Source organism: Oryctolagus cuniculus, chromosome 4 (assembly GCF_964237555.1).
Source record: "Oryctolagus cuniculus chromosome 4, mOryCun1.1, whole genome shotgun sequence".
In the NCBI taxonomy this organism is placed as follows: domain Eukaryota; kingdom Metazoa; phylum Chordata; class Mammalia; order Lagomorpha; family Leporidae; genus Oryctolagus; species Oryctolagus cuniculus.
The window spans coordinates 61299545-61315146 of NC_091435.1; positions in this window are offsets into that span (position 1 = coordinate 61299545).

Sequence of the window (15602 nt, forward strand, 5' to 3'; positions counted from 1 at the left end):
AAAGTGTCCATCATCAGATGAATGGATAAAGAAACTGTAGTATATAAACACAATATTATTCAGCTATGAAAAAGAATGAAATTCTACCAATTGCAGCAAAAGAGACACAACTGGAGGACATTGTGTTGAGTGAAATAAGCCATCCCTAAAAAGACAAATACTGCATGTTTTTCCTTATACGTGGGAACTAATTCTTTTAAAAAAAGCAAAAACAAAAATTTGTTTGTTGCAAATTTAGTTTTGTAAAACTTTTTTCTATACATTTGTCAAAGCAATGGTTAAGAATGTTATACTACTATAGTTTTAATGATCTTTAATTATTTAATATTTACTGTATATGGGTGAAATGGTTAGTTTTTTGTTCAATTATTGTTTAAAGCCATTGTCTGTATTCCCACCAAACTTGCATCTTTTTTGCTTTTTACTTGTTAAACTTCTTATTTGGTGAAGCATTAAGAATGAAAAAGACAAGGAGGGAGGATAGGAGGGTAAGAGGGAAGGGAGGAAGAGAATATCATATTTTTAGGATTGTATCTACTAACTATATTGAATCAGTAAAAATTAATGCAAATTAGTACGAAAATATTTTTAAATGTAAAACAATTATGTTCATAGGTTGATATTACTGAAGTCCTAGATTTCTAACCACGTACCACAAAAGGACTGCTTATATTCTACAAGCATTCCCTCTCATTGAGATTAGAACTGCCATGTATCACATCATGGACATTCCCCCAGGATAAGATAATCAGCAAACATGCCTACACTAAGACAAATTTCTGCTCCTCCCTGACATGCTAATGGATATCCTGTTACAAGTGTTTCATTTTTTATTTATTTATTTATGTATTTAACTTTTATTTAATGAATATAAATTTCCAAAGTACAGCTTATGGATTACAATGGCTTCCCCCCCATTAACGTCCCTCCCACCCGCTACCCTCCCCTTTCCCACTCCCTCTCCCCTTCCATTCACATCAAGATTCGTTTTCGATTCTCTTTATATACAGAAGATCAGTTTAGCATACATTAAGTAAAGAGTTCAACAGTTTGCTCCCACACAGAAACAGAAAGTGAACAATACTGTTTGAATACTAGTTACAGCATTAAATCTCAATGTACAGCACACTAAGGACAGAGATCCTACATGAGGAGTAAGTGCACAGTGACTCCTGTTGTTGACTTAACAAATTGACACTCTTGTTTATGGCCTCAGTAATCACCCTAGGCTCTTGTCATGAGCTGCCAAGGCTATGGAAGCCCCCTGAGTTCACCAACTCTGATCATATTTAGACAAGGCCATGGTCAAAGTGGAAGTTCTCTCCTCCCTTCAGAGAAAGGTACCTCCTTCTTTGATGACCCATTCTTTCCACTGGGATCTCACTCGCGGAGCTCTTTCATTTAGGTTTTTTTTTTTTTTTCCCCAGAGTGTCTTGGCTTTCCATGCCTGAAATAGTCTCATGGGCTTTTCAGCCAGATCCGCATGCCTTAAGGGCTGATTCTGAGGCCAGAGTGCTGTTTAGGACATCTGCCATTCTATGGGTCTGCTGTGCATCTCACTTCCCATGTTGGATCCTTCTCTCCCTTTTTTATTCTATCAGCTAGTATTTGCAGACACTAGTCTTGTTTATGTGATCCCTTTGGTTCTTAGTCCTATCATTATGATCAATTGTGAACAGAAATTGATCACTGGGACTAGTGAGATGGCATTGGTACAGGCCACCTTGATGGGATTCAGTTGGAATGCCCTGGTATGTTTCTAACTCTACCGTTTGAGGTAAGTCAGCTTGAGCATGTCCCGAATTGCACATCTCTCCCCTCTCTTATTCACACTCTTATATTTAACAGTGATCACTTTTCAGTTAAGTTTCAGCACTTAAGAAGAATTGTGTATTGATTACAGTGTTCAACCAAAAGTATTATGTAGAACAAACAAAAAAAATACTAAGAGGGATAACATATTAAGTTGTTCATCAACAGTCAGGGCGAGGGCTGATCATTTTTTAAAAGATTTATTCATTTGAAAGACAGAGTTACAGAGAGGCAGAGGCAGGGAGAGAGATAGAGAGAGAGAGAGATTGATAGATAGAGAGAGAGAAAGAGAGAGAGAGAGGGTCTTCTATCCGCTGGTTCACTGCCCAGATGGCCACAATGGCTGGAGCTATGCCAATGTGAAGCCGGGAGCCAGGATCTTCCTCCAGGTCTCTTAGGTTGGTACAGGGGCCCAAGGCCTTGGGCCATATTCTTCTGCTTTCCTAGGCCATAACAGAAAGTTAGATTGGAAGTGGAGCTACCAGGACTCGAACTGGCACCCATATGGTATGTGAGTTTGGCAGTCAGAGGCTTTACCTGCTATGCCAAAGCGCCGGCCCCCAAAGTGTTTCTGAAATAGGAAATAACTGTTCTCCCATGATAATGTTAATGATTTTTTATCTGTTTTTTTTTTCGGGGGAGGGGGAGTGGACATGGCCTTGTCTATTTGTTGGCTTAAAATCTTATTATAAAGAAATCTAAAGTGAAAATGATATCAATGAATGCAGAGTGGGAGAGACAATTTTTTTTTTAATTTGACAGTCAGAGTTAGACAGTGAGAGAGAGAGACAGAGAGAAAGGTCCTCCCTCCATTGGTTCACTCCCCAGATGGCTGCTACGGCCCACGCACTGCACCAATCCGAAGCCAGGAGCCAGGTGCTTCCTCCTGGTCTTCCATGTGGGTACAGGGCCCAAGCACCTGGGCCATCCTCCACTGCACTCCCGGACCACAATAGAGAGCTGGACTGGAAGAGGAGCAACCGGGACTAGAACCTGATGCCGCTATGGGATGCCTGTGCCACAGGTGGAGGATTTACCAAGTGAGCCATGGCGCTGGCCCGGAGAGACAATTGACAAATGGCAATCCCTCCTCCATTCCCTGTGAAGAGGCTCTTAAGGCAGAATGTGTTTAAGGGCCATTCACTTGTATTTACATTTTCTATTTTTCCACATATAGTTGAAATAGTATGCCTACTCCACACACACACACATACACACACACACACACACAGAATCCCTGAGTCCCTTGTTTATACAGCATAGATTTTAAAATAAAAGTTTAGGAGGTGAGACCAGAAATGGAGTGAGAAGTGTCAAAATATATATTCTTCTTGTTGATGGTTAACTGCTGAAGATCAGAAAAATATCAACTCAAGGTTCACATATATTAGATAAATGTGATTGAAGGTTATGTTATTTTCTTTTAAGATTTATTTATTTATTTGAAATTCATAGTTACACAGAGAGGCAGAGAGAGAGAGAAAAGTCTTCCATCCGATGGTTCACTCCCCAGTTGGCCGCAATTGCTGGAGCTGCGCGGATGCGAAGCCAGGATCCAGGTGCTTCTTCCAGATCTCCCACGTAGGTGCAGTGGCCCAAGGACTTGGGCCATCTTCCACTGCTTTCCCAGGCCACAGCAGAGAGCTGGATTGGAAGCAGAGAAGCCGGATCTCGAACCGGTACCTATATGGGATGCCGGCGCTTTAGGCCAGGGCTTTAACCTGCTGTGCCATAGCGCCGGCCCCAAAGGTTATATTATTATAGTGGCTGGAGATTGGAACTGATGGATGAGATTTTGTGTGATTTTTTTTTGTTTGCTTGTTTCTTTGTTTCAAGATATTATTTTTTGTTGAAGCCATTTTTGAGTTAGACTTGGCCCAATGTGTTGTCAGTAAGTGAAGTCTTGATTCTAATGAATCGGTTTATAACTCCAGAATCCACAGACACAAAGTGTAGTTATATCAGTAGATGGTTAACTATAATAACAGCAAACAATAGACAATTCTACACAGCTGTGGTAAATTTTAAGTATACCATACTTATTTCTCTTCTGGTTTTGTCCAGTTAAGTATGAAAGGAAACAAAATATGTCCCCCTATTCCTCCACCCAGAAAGTGTCACTTCGGTATATCAGTTATTTTGACGTGAATACAATTGTGAAACAACTGATGCAGAAAAGGCTCTCAACCTACCTTTTTCTACTTAAAAGCAGGACATAAAACTTCCCATGAGAAAGGTACTTTTGCTCCAGGAAGAAGATAAAGTTTCTATCACTGGAAACATGGAACTGACACCAACACAAATCTGTACAAACCCTTAGTTTCAGTTACTTTCCTCTACATATTTTCAAGCCACTTTTGAACAGTTTACGAACATTAGCCCAAAACCCTTTTTACATAGTCTCGTCACATCTCCACAATTCATGATTCTCTGTTACAATGGTATGTGTATAAGCACTTAGGTCCGTTTACTTCTTTGGGTTTTCATTTTTTATATGTGAAGGCCAGTGTGTGTGTGTGTGTGTGTGTGTGTGTGTGTGTGTGTCTGCATAAACAGTAAATAAAATGTGTGTGCTTTTATGCTGTTAATGTGTTTTTTGTCAATTTAATATTCAGACTTAGTTCTAGAGTCTAAGCATGGAGAAGAAAATGCTTTACTCTTCAGCAAGTATAAGAATGTGCCTTCTGTATATAAAGAGAATCGAAAATGAATCTTGATGTGATTGGAAGGGGAGAGGGAGTGGGAAAGGGGAGGGTTGCGGGTGGGAGGCACGTTATGGGGGGGGGGAAGCCATTGTAATCCATAAGCCGTACTTTGGAAATTTATATTCATTAAATAAAAGTTAAAAAAAAACATAAAAAAAGTATAAGAATGTGCTCTTCTTGAAAATAGGTCAAACCATCCATATAACCATATAACCACTAAAGAAATACCTAGTCTCTACAAAATTATTTCAACTTTTTTTTTTTTGGAAAATTTTATTGCATTAGCATGATACCTCAATATAGTGATAAAATTTCATTTTATAAATTTATATGATTATATACCCCAAAATGCATTAATAGTGTTAATATAAATTTGACTACTGGTTTTATTGTTATTATATCCCACTAAGGCATATTGAGTGGTTTTTATGTGCTATTTATGATTCTGATTATTTTACAAATCATCTCATTTAATATTCTTGATAAGCCTCTAAGGGATCCATTATCCACACCATTTTAGAAAAAGCAGATTAGAAGTAATAGAGGAGCTTAACCTCACTGAGTAAATGGTGCAGTTAAAATTTTTGACTGAGTTTTAATTATATTCTTTCTTCTTCTACCTCTTGTTCCAGGCCATCTGAAAAGCTATGGCGACTAAATGGAAAAGCGAGATCTTTGTTAGGCCTGATAAGATTGAGAATTCAAGTATAAAGGAATTTCATGCTATAGGACTAATTCCTGTGTGTTGTTTCCCAATTCCAGGGTAGACAAGAGACAGATCAACTCCAAATGGTACAGGAATAAGGCATCTGCATGTCTATGTGCATACATTGCCTTGAATAAATACAGTAGCAAGCCTACAGTATGCATCAAGGGAAATACATTCAAAAATTAATGAAATGGAGCTTTGTCTCCATCTTATTGTGAGGACAACATTTATGGTTTTGTCTCGTGGGTGAAGGTTACCCACTTCTGTCCCCTCTATGCTTTCACATCCAAAATTCCATTTCTTCTCATGTTGAATGACATCCGGTTTTCTGAATTAAAATTCAAGTGAGTGTCCTTTCCCCTCCAATTAATTATTCACCCTGTCACCGGAATTCTGTCTCCGTGATTTAGATTTGATAGATACCTGCTTAGAAACAGTCACTGCTAGTCATTACATCTAGTTAGTAGAATAATTCTAATATTTTAGAAGAATGTCTAGTATTCTTTAGAGACATCCTGACTTTCCTTTTATCTTCTCTTTATAAATGTTTGCATTCTTCCAATCACATTTCTGTGTTCTCAGGGCTCAGGGGGCAAGTGTGGTGACTGTAGACTCTAAGATTCAAGTGACTTTTCTACAGATTTAGGAAGCATCTCCCCACGGAGTGTTATAAAGTTGGCTCTGGTTTTGTTCATTTCATGGGCTATGATCACGGCTTTAGATTTCAGTAACACTGAAAATCGCTTCACTAACTAAATGATCAAGTATTTTATTAATGAATAAATAGCAAGCAACGACAGACCCAATTACAAAGAGAATATGCAATCTGCTTAGATTGAAGAAGAGAAAATTCAATAAATTTAACATCGCCTTAAAGATTAAGAAAGTAATTTAAACTGTATAGAATTAAAACATCCCACTTAGGAATCAGCATTGCTCAGAAAATCCAGGAGATATTGGATATTTTTGGCATATACTTTAGTATTACTTTCAATGAGAAGGAATGGAAATAGAAAAACCTGGAAAAAATTTAAAAATGACTCAGTAAGCTGGGGAAGGAAATATCTCTAAGAGAATATTTGATGTATTAGAGACTAGGCTAGTTGGAAAGTTATGAAAAGGGAAAGCAGACGTGGCCAAGTCAGTTTACTGAGTCTTTCTCCCTGCATCTCTCCCTCATCCTTTCTGCTCCCTCTTTTATATTTTGATATTTCAACTGTTTACTTTTTTTAAGATTTTTTGAAATTTATTTGAAAGGCAGAGTGACAGGGAGAAAGGCAGAGAGAGAGAGAGAGAGAGAGAGAGAGAGAGTCTTCCATCTGCCGATTCACTCCTCAGATGACTGCAATGGCTAGAGCTGCGGCTGTCAGAAGCCAGGAGCCAGGAGCTTCTTCCGGGTCTCCCACATGGGTGCAGGGGCCCAAGGACTTGGACCATCTTCTACTGCTTTCCCAGGCCACAACAAAGAGCTGGACTGAAGTGGGACAGCCGGGACTCGAACTGGCACCCATATGGGATGCCAGCACTGCAGGCCGTGGTTTCACTTACTATGCCACAGCACCGGCCCCTGTTTACTTAATTTTTAAATAATTTCAGACTTATGAAAAAGATCAGAAAAGTGGAGAAAAACACCTCACAGATTCCTGAAATATTAATATTTCGGGCCATTCACTTTAATTCTATTTCTCTGAACCTCTTGAGGGCAAATTGCTTGTATGATACCTTGTAATCACAAACACTCTGGCAGGTATTTCCTATGCACAGAGACCTTCTTTTCCATATTCATTGCAAATATTAAAATTAAAATTTGGATTTGATAAAATTACTGTAATCTTATATATTGACCTTGTTCGAACTTCACTAGCTATCCCTTTAAAGGAAAAAGAAAATGTGTTTCTCTGGCCTTCTATTGCCATCTGTGTTGACTTATCCTATCCCTTTAATGTTCTGTCATCCAAGGCTGTCATTCATGGTCTTGACAATTTGAAGAGTACAGACAATTATTTTGCAGACTGTCACAAGTCCTTTTAAATCCATCCTATCTGCTTTTACTTCTACTACTGTGCCAGTACAGTTCTCTCGAGGTCACCACAGACATCCAGGTTGCTGTATCCTTTGGTCTGTTTTCCACTCCACTTTATTGAGCTTAATAGGACTCTGTGTTCACTCTCCCTGAAACTTTCTTTTAGTGGTTTCCATGACATCACATTCTTTCAATTTCCTTCTGTCTTACTGGTCTTTCCTTCACAGCCTTGATTCCCGGTTCTCCCAATTACATACCTGCCCTATTCAACCTGGAATGTTCCTGAGTCAATTAACAGACCTCCTGTTTCTTGGTTTAGCATTTCATCTACTCTTTACAACAACCAAATTTTTATCTTGAATTTGGACCTGTCGTTGGACCCAAGAATTCTATGTACTGCTTCCTTAACCTCAGCATCCTTCTGTGTCATTGACCCTTCAGACTTACTATATTACAAAAAAATAAAAATAAAATCTTCACTCTTAATCCTGCTCTTTCTTCATTCTTCCTTTTCTCAGCAAATCACTCCCATCTTTCCAAATGTAGGCCAAAAACTTGAATCATTTTTCCAATTAACGCAATAGAGTAGCTCCAGTCAGAATTGAGTTTTTCTTTCCTCTCACTCTTTTTTAGGAAAATTGTCAGAATACCAGCAAAATATACCTGGACTTTCACAACTGTTGTCATTTTGGTTTCAAGCATAATCATCTCTAATGTCAATATTGTAGTAGCCTCTGAACTGGTCTCCCTGATACCTATTTGACCTCTATAATATATTTTCAGTAAGGCAATAAGAATGCTCCTTCTAAAGGGCGAGCCAGATTCTGTCATGCCCAAGTCTTTCCATTACCATCCATTCTCCTTTGGAGTCATTTCAATACACTTATAAATGGTCTTTTGGAATTACTATGACTGTCACTTTTCCTCTGTGTCCTCATCTCCTAATCTTTCTCTTTCTCCTTGTGCTCCACAACCACAAGCTTCTTTGTGATTTCTTAATGTACCATTCATTCTCGCAACAGTATTAACAGCTACTGTGTGTGGCTATCTGGCGTGTTCCTTCCCAGCTACCAGCATGATTTAACATCTCATCTGCAGCTCTTGTTCAAATTGTAACTCAGCAGTGAGACTGTCCCTTGCAGGCACTTTAAAAATACATGTTAAACACTGTCCACCTGCACTGCGTTATTTTCTTTCTTAAAGACACCTCCTTGGCACCTTTTACACAGATACATATGTAGTCTTGTAGACACTCATTTTAAACTATAGTCAGAATATGGGGATAGACACTGTGGCACAGCGAATTAAGGTACCAGCTGGGATGCCCGCACACCATATCAGAATGTCTGGGATTGAATCCTGCCTCTTCCGTGATCCAGCTTCCTGCTAATGCCTACCCTGAGAGGAAGCAGCAAACGGCTCAATTCCTCAGATTCCTGCCACCTCTGTGGGAGACCTGGATGGAGTTCTCAGCTCCCGACTTTATCCTGGGCCAGTCTCAACTGTTATGGCCATTTAGGGAATGAAACGGCTGATGGAAGATCTTTCTCCTTCTGGCCCTCTCTCTCTCTGTAATTCTGTCTTCCAAAAAAATAAAGTAAATAAGTATTAAAAAATACAAGTAGAATTCTGACCATTAGAGATTAAAGGAGAGGAATTCTACCCTTAGTACATATCATGAAGACAGACTTTAAAATACTGCAACATTCGGCTGGTGGCAAATCAACTGCTACATGTAAAAATCTTTATCTGATGTAATCTGGATTCATGCACAAAAATTGATAGCTATTTTATTGTCATAATTCTCCAGGAGTTGATTGTTTACTTACTATAAATATAGAATGTTTCATTTTACACTATAAAATCATAGACAGTTTCACAGACTGTAAATTCTTTGTAGGCAGGGTCTGTCTCATTCTAGCAGTTATCCCTAAGTGCCTATAATTGGCCTGGCACATAGTGGATGCTCAAAAATTTATTTATTGAACAAATGAATTGAAGTTGCATAAAGATAGGGAAAGTATTAAATGTTGACTTTTTTTCAAAAAATGTAAATTTTGTATTTGAATTTTTATTACATTTTACATAAAACATATTGGCATTTAAGGTTTATTCTGAAATTTGGATTAATAGGTAATACTTATAGATTTTTAGGGGTACAATACAACTTTTTAACATATATACACACCTAAACCAACCATGATAGACTGCCAGCATATTCATTTCATTACCTTCATGGTTGGAGCCTACCTGCTCCTCTGTTCCAGTTCTTTATAAAGAATATTTCATATCATCATGAGTCATAGTCACCCTCTGTGATGCAAAACACCAGCACTTGTTATATTCATCCTACTGTATTTTAATACCCATTTTCAATTTATCAATTTTTCTCCACTCCCTCAATCAACCCTTTCCAGCCTCCAGTAGTCACCATTCTAAATGTGGGATCAATTATTTAAATGTGCATCTATATACATTGTTGAATATATATGTATCTGCATATATATTCATGTATTACTGTAAATGTCAGGAATTCATTTTCTTGGCTTAATAATAATACTTCACTGCTTATAGATACTATAGTTTCTTTATCCATTCATCCATGATGGACCCCTAGGTTGAGTCCATAATTTGCTTTTCATGAATACTGCTGTGAACATTGGAGTGTAGGTTATTTCTTTCATATGTTGATTCATTTCAACCAGGACATGAGAGGGACTCTTATTAGTTCCAGCAGGGGTATATGGCTTTGGTGGTGGTGGTCAGCATCATGGCAGTGCTAGACCCAAGTCCAGGGCAAGTGTCTTCTATCACCTGTGCCTATCAAAGCTGAGGTAGGCTCTGGCTGTGGTAGGGTTAGAATCTGGGCTGCTCACCAAGGCCAAGGCAAACTGGGTATGCTGGGTCCTCATCTTAGGTAGCTGTGTACAACTGCTCCTGGTAACTGATGCTGTGGGTTTCGGTCACAGTAAAACTTGATTCTGATAGTCTCACTCAAGCCAAAGCAGACTAAAGAAGGGAGATGGGCAGGGCAAATAGGTGTTAGTCACTAACTATACCCACCCGAATCACAGCAAGCACCTGCCACAATAAGGTTGGATTCTGAGGAACCCAGCACAGTGGGGGCCTATTGGAGAAGGAAGCTTCAGAGCTTCAGAGCACTGCCAACTACACACACCCACAATGGAGTGGTCTCTTTGAAGCAGCATGTGGACCAGAATCAGAACTCATCAATGTCATGACAGACTAGAGAAGGGTGCTGTGTGCATTGGTGGGTGTGTTTGAGCAACCATGCCTACGAAAGCCAAGATGGGCTCCAGCTGTTATGGACTGAAAACTAGGATACTCACCAAAGCTGCATCCAAATGGAGGCACATGCAAAGTACACTCACCAGTGCCTAGACACACTCCGGATGAGCTGTGAATGTAGTCAAGAGCACTCACTGAAGTTGAAGTGAGACTGGAGAAGGCCACGGAAGTATGCAGAAACCAAATACACCCAACGAAGTCAGACAGACACAAAGGGCATCAGGGTTGGAGTCAGGGACACTCAGCAGAGTGGAGGCCCATTGCAGAGGGGAGCTGCACATCCCAGGTGGGAGTGCATCCCCAGCCACATTCTTTAGAGCTGCAGCAAGTCAGCAAAGAAAGCTGTGGTAGTGCTGGGGTGGCCCCAATGTGTGTTTGGAATGTTCGGCCCTGAAGGAAGAGCTGGGGAAAAGAGGGGCAGCACTAAGTCTGCAGAGGCATATGTTCAAGCTTCTACGGTCTAGAAGTAGGACCTTTTGTAAGGAATAACCTGTCCTGCACAGTACCAAACACGTTCTGGGAAAAGGTGAATATGTATTTAATAATGATTTTGGTTCTTACCTACAAATGAGGGGACAAACAGAGAGCACTGCGATTCAATCACATACATGGCTTTTCTTGACTCTCCCTTTTGGTTTTGAATCTGAATTCCTATACCATTGATTGCCTGTATAATTAATCTGGCAATTAATGACAAACTCAGTGTCATTTGACATTTAAAATGTTATTTTGCATTACTATTTTTATACTATTATTCAACTTGTAAGCAACTATATTTTATCTTTATATCTTAGTTCTAAATATTTTGAAAGTAACAATGATGTGCCATTTCAATCAGCATCATTGACTTTGATGAAAATTAACTAACTGGTAATTTAAATATCTTAAAATATGGAAAGGGAGAATTCAGGTTGAAGACAAGAGATCACACAGTTTACTGGAGTATACCAGCCTGTTTGTGATTTTTCCTCTGAATTTAGATACAAAAAAAAAAAAAAAGAATATGAAAGGCCACAAAATATGGGTAGGTAATGGCCCTGGTCAAAAATGATTCTGCAAGTCGAGACCTGTTATTTTATTGCTGTTTTTGAAAAATAATTCCTACCTTTATGACTTTACAAATATTAAGTGAAATATATGTCACATAATTTAGTTACACCTACAATTTTTAGAAGAATAAAATTAGAAATATGATAGAAAATAATATGGAAAATCTCAACTTTCAACCCACCATCACTAGCTCATCCTCAACCTTGGCATCTCCAGAATTACCTAAGATCCTAGGAAGGACTCAATCTGATTTGTAGATATTGAGTTCCTGGGAATCCTCACTTTAGGCCAGCTTTGACCAGTGAAGTCACAGTGTTTATCTGATTTTCTTTAAGTTTTTGGTATATTTTGTGTACTTCCTAGTGGCAATGGTCTGGTGTGAATGTATATGTGTGTGTGTATGTGTGTGTGACTTTCATAATATTGAAGAACCACAAATTAAACATCAAAAGGTTGACCTTGAGGCTAAATCATAACTTTGTGGACTCTACATTCCTGTATTCAATAAATTGAGTGTTCCACTAGTTCATAAACATGGAAAACATTCAGTTTAAATCTAGTGGTTGCATAAGTCTTTGTGGAAGCAGTTAAAAGGCAAGGGTTTGAAATCGTGGGGCAGATACTCTGCAGGTTATTTTTAATAAGAATGGTGATAGATTTTTGCAGTGGCATGTGGACAGTGGGTACACAAGGAGGATGAAAAGGTGACTTCTATGCTTTTATTCGACTGCTTCTAATCAAATCTTTAAGTGTCTCTGGAAATAGTTATTGATTCTTACTTACTCATTAAGATCAAAGACATACATCAAAGGAACACAGAGACAACTAATTTTTATTGTTATATAAACACAGAGAATTAAGAGTTGGAAAGCTTAGTTTCATATTCTGTATCTTATAATAGAAAAACCAAATTTTTTCCCATTTTTTCTTTTGTGTAAAATAATAAATGTTGCACTTGAAAATGATTTTTTGTTCTTCAGAATTTTATACACAACCACACAATAAGAGTGTGCACATATAATTAGACATGGTTGTATATAATCAAATACATGGGTATAGATATTGGCAGATATCTATATATCTAGATATCTATCTATATATATAGAGAGAGAGGCAGATAGATAGATACTGTGTTTATGTGCACATATTCTGTAATACAAAAATACAGAAAAGAATGATTGCTTCTTTAGCTGTATCTCCAGTTCAGACACTGTTCTATCATTCTCTTCAATATTAATTAGTGCTATTTTTCTCCCTATAACCACTTGACTTTGGTTTCTGGATATCTTGTTAGAATAAATTAGAATAGTTCAAGAAAGCCTTGCTTCACATCTTTCCCCAACAAGCCACCAGCCTCATAAATTTCCTCCAAGTTCTCATTGTCCAGGGGACTGAATGTCTGTGTACCTCCCTACCTGCTCGGCTGGTGCCAAGTCAGGCTGCCTCAGAATGCTAAAAATCTATTTGGAAGTAGATTTCACACTGCTGTTTTCAATGTTATATGCCCAGTGATTCTAGAAGGTCCCCCAAATTTCCAATAATCTTACAATAAACACACTGAATACCCAGGAAGATGCTTTTGGATTTTACCATTCTTTTTAGAAAGCTGTCAGATACTTTACGAAGATTTTCTCATTAAATAAGCAGCAAGAAAGGTACAAGTCACAGCAAGGGATCACTTAACAAGTAGATTTCACACTAGGAATAGTGTTTAAATTCATGGCACTTGCAAACTAGTCATGCTGCCCTTAAGTCCCCATTTTTCAACCTTATCACGATTTCCATTTCTTATCTCCTTTTTAAGCTACTTAGAGTATTTAAGACTATTTCTTTTTTAGGATTTAAAAATCTCTATCCATTCATAATTTTCAAAATGTGTATGCCACTTTTAACCCCTGACCCTTTGGATCCTTCCACAAAATAAATTGTAGTCATCTCACCACACAAAATCATGCTCTTGCATAAAAAACATAGGAAAATGAATTGAGAAAGAAGATACCCCTTCCTCATTATTACATTGTTACAGTGAAAAAACAATTCAAATTAGATTACTCTTCTGAGAACACACCTAGGCCCTTCCCAGATGTATGAGAGAAGGAAGGCTCACTATTATTCTGTCAAAATAGTATTACAAGTTTACTAAAAAAAGGTGGAGAAAAATCACATAAAGGAAACCACTAATTTTATGCATCTTCTAGTATGTTTCCTGTACTTCAAATTCAGTAATCTTAAAACTTATAATAGCACATTTTTTCTACATAGTTTTTATTATAATGTTTTTCTGTTATGATGTGTTCTTTATCAACATTATTGGAGTTGCTGATGTTGAATCTACACATTATATTCTTGTTAAATGTTTAAAGAGTTTTCAATCTTAACATTGATACCTATTGCCCAATGTAAACATTTTCAAAATTCACAATATGCCTGTTGTTCATTCTGATGGTTTAATGTTTGCCTCCTTCTTGCTCTAACCATTTGAACTGTACAGATGAATGGAGAGCATCATCTTTGAACATTCCTTATGTCTCTGTTCATAGTGATTGCTTCTTGAAACAAACTTTAGAACCCTGCCTGGAGAAAGCTCACTATTTCCTATGGTCATGGCAGATTGGCCCAGTGGTACCCAGGTTAATGTGGGCCATTGTGTACCTATTTTTTTATTTTTACAGAGTATCAAAGAGGGCACGATCCTCTCTAGTAGTGGAAATGGGAGGCTCTCAAGTTGCAACCAACAATATTCCCCATTCATGGAAGAATCTGCTTGGTAGCAAGGGGAGAAAAACAGAGATGACAGCAAGTTCATACTGCAGCACATCAGTTTTGATTCTTGTTTTTATTGGCACCTAGCCACAGTTATAAGTGTCTCCTAAGAAATGCTGCTTTTTTTCAACCAAGTTTAAATTCAAATTCTGCTTTTTTCAAGAAGAAAGAAGTAACAGAAGTGAATATAGTGGCTAGTTTATTTATCCAAGAATATAAAAAGGTGTTTTAAGTAAACCATAGCAGCATTTGATATTCTCATTAAAACTTCATTTGGTGTTTTCAGCAGGTGATTATTTATTTGTGTGACTGAGCATTTTGTATACTGTTTGTTATATAAATTTATTGTGATTTGTGTTCTTTAATATTATAAAGTACAGTTTTACTATTTTTCATTTAATGCCCTTTTGTTTAAATACAATCTTGGCAGGAATTCTAATAATAACTTTTGCTTCCTTTTTATGCCTGATAAAATTGTGACTGTCTTAGATTTTGGACCACTCTGAATCAGTTACTTGGAGGAGTCTCATTACATATAAGATATAGAATTGGATTTTGCTTTGAGATCAGATCTAAATGTAGATATATTTGATCTTAGTTATATTACATTATTTTATTACCATTTTTCTTTTAGGTCTATAAAAATTTTTCCCTCTTATCTATGAGTAATAATAAATAAATTCACTGTGCATTTCTAATAAATAACATGATTTGTATTTTTTTGTTATAGGGATTATCATTTTAGATACTTTTAATCTTCACTTTCTTAAAACATTATTAGTTTCCTTTTGTGAACAATAAAAATATTATCATATTTCCTGTTTTTTATTTCAATATTTAGTTTTAGTATGTTATTTTTCTAAAGTTTTGTTTACCCTTACATACCTGAATTACCTGACAGATCCAAGAATTTAATTTTGCCTCAAAATTGTATCTTTTTTTAACTTTTATTTAGTAAATATAAATTTCCAAAGTACAGCTAATGGGTTACAATGGCTTCCCCCCCATAAATTCTCTCCCATCAGTCAAAACTGTAACTTAATGAGAACAGTGTTAGATTTAGTTTGCCTCCATTGTCTTCCTATTTTTGTTAGTTATACTATTTCTGTTATACTGTCAGATTATGTAATACTGTTTAAGATGTTGAGTACTTCAGTTTTAAATGTTAGTACCAGGCTAAATACAGTCAATGCTCACCACCAGTTACTTTGGTTGGCAGAATACCACTTGA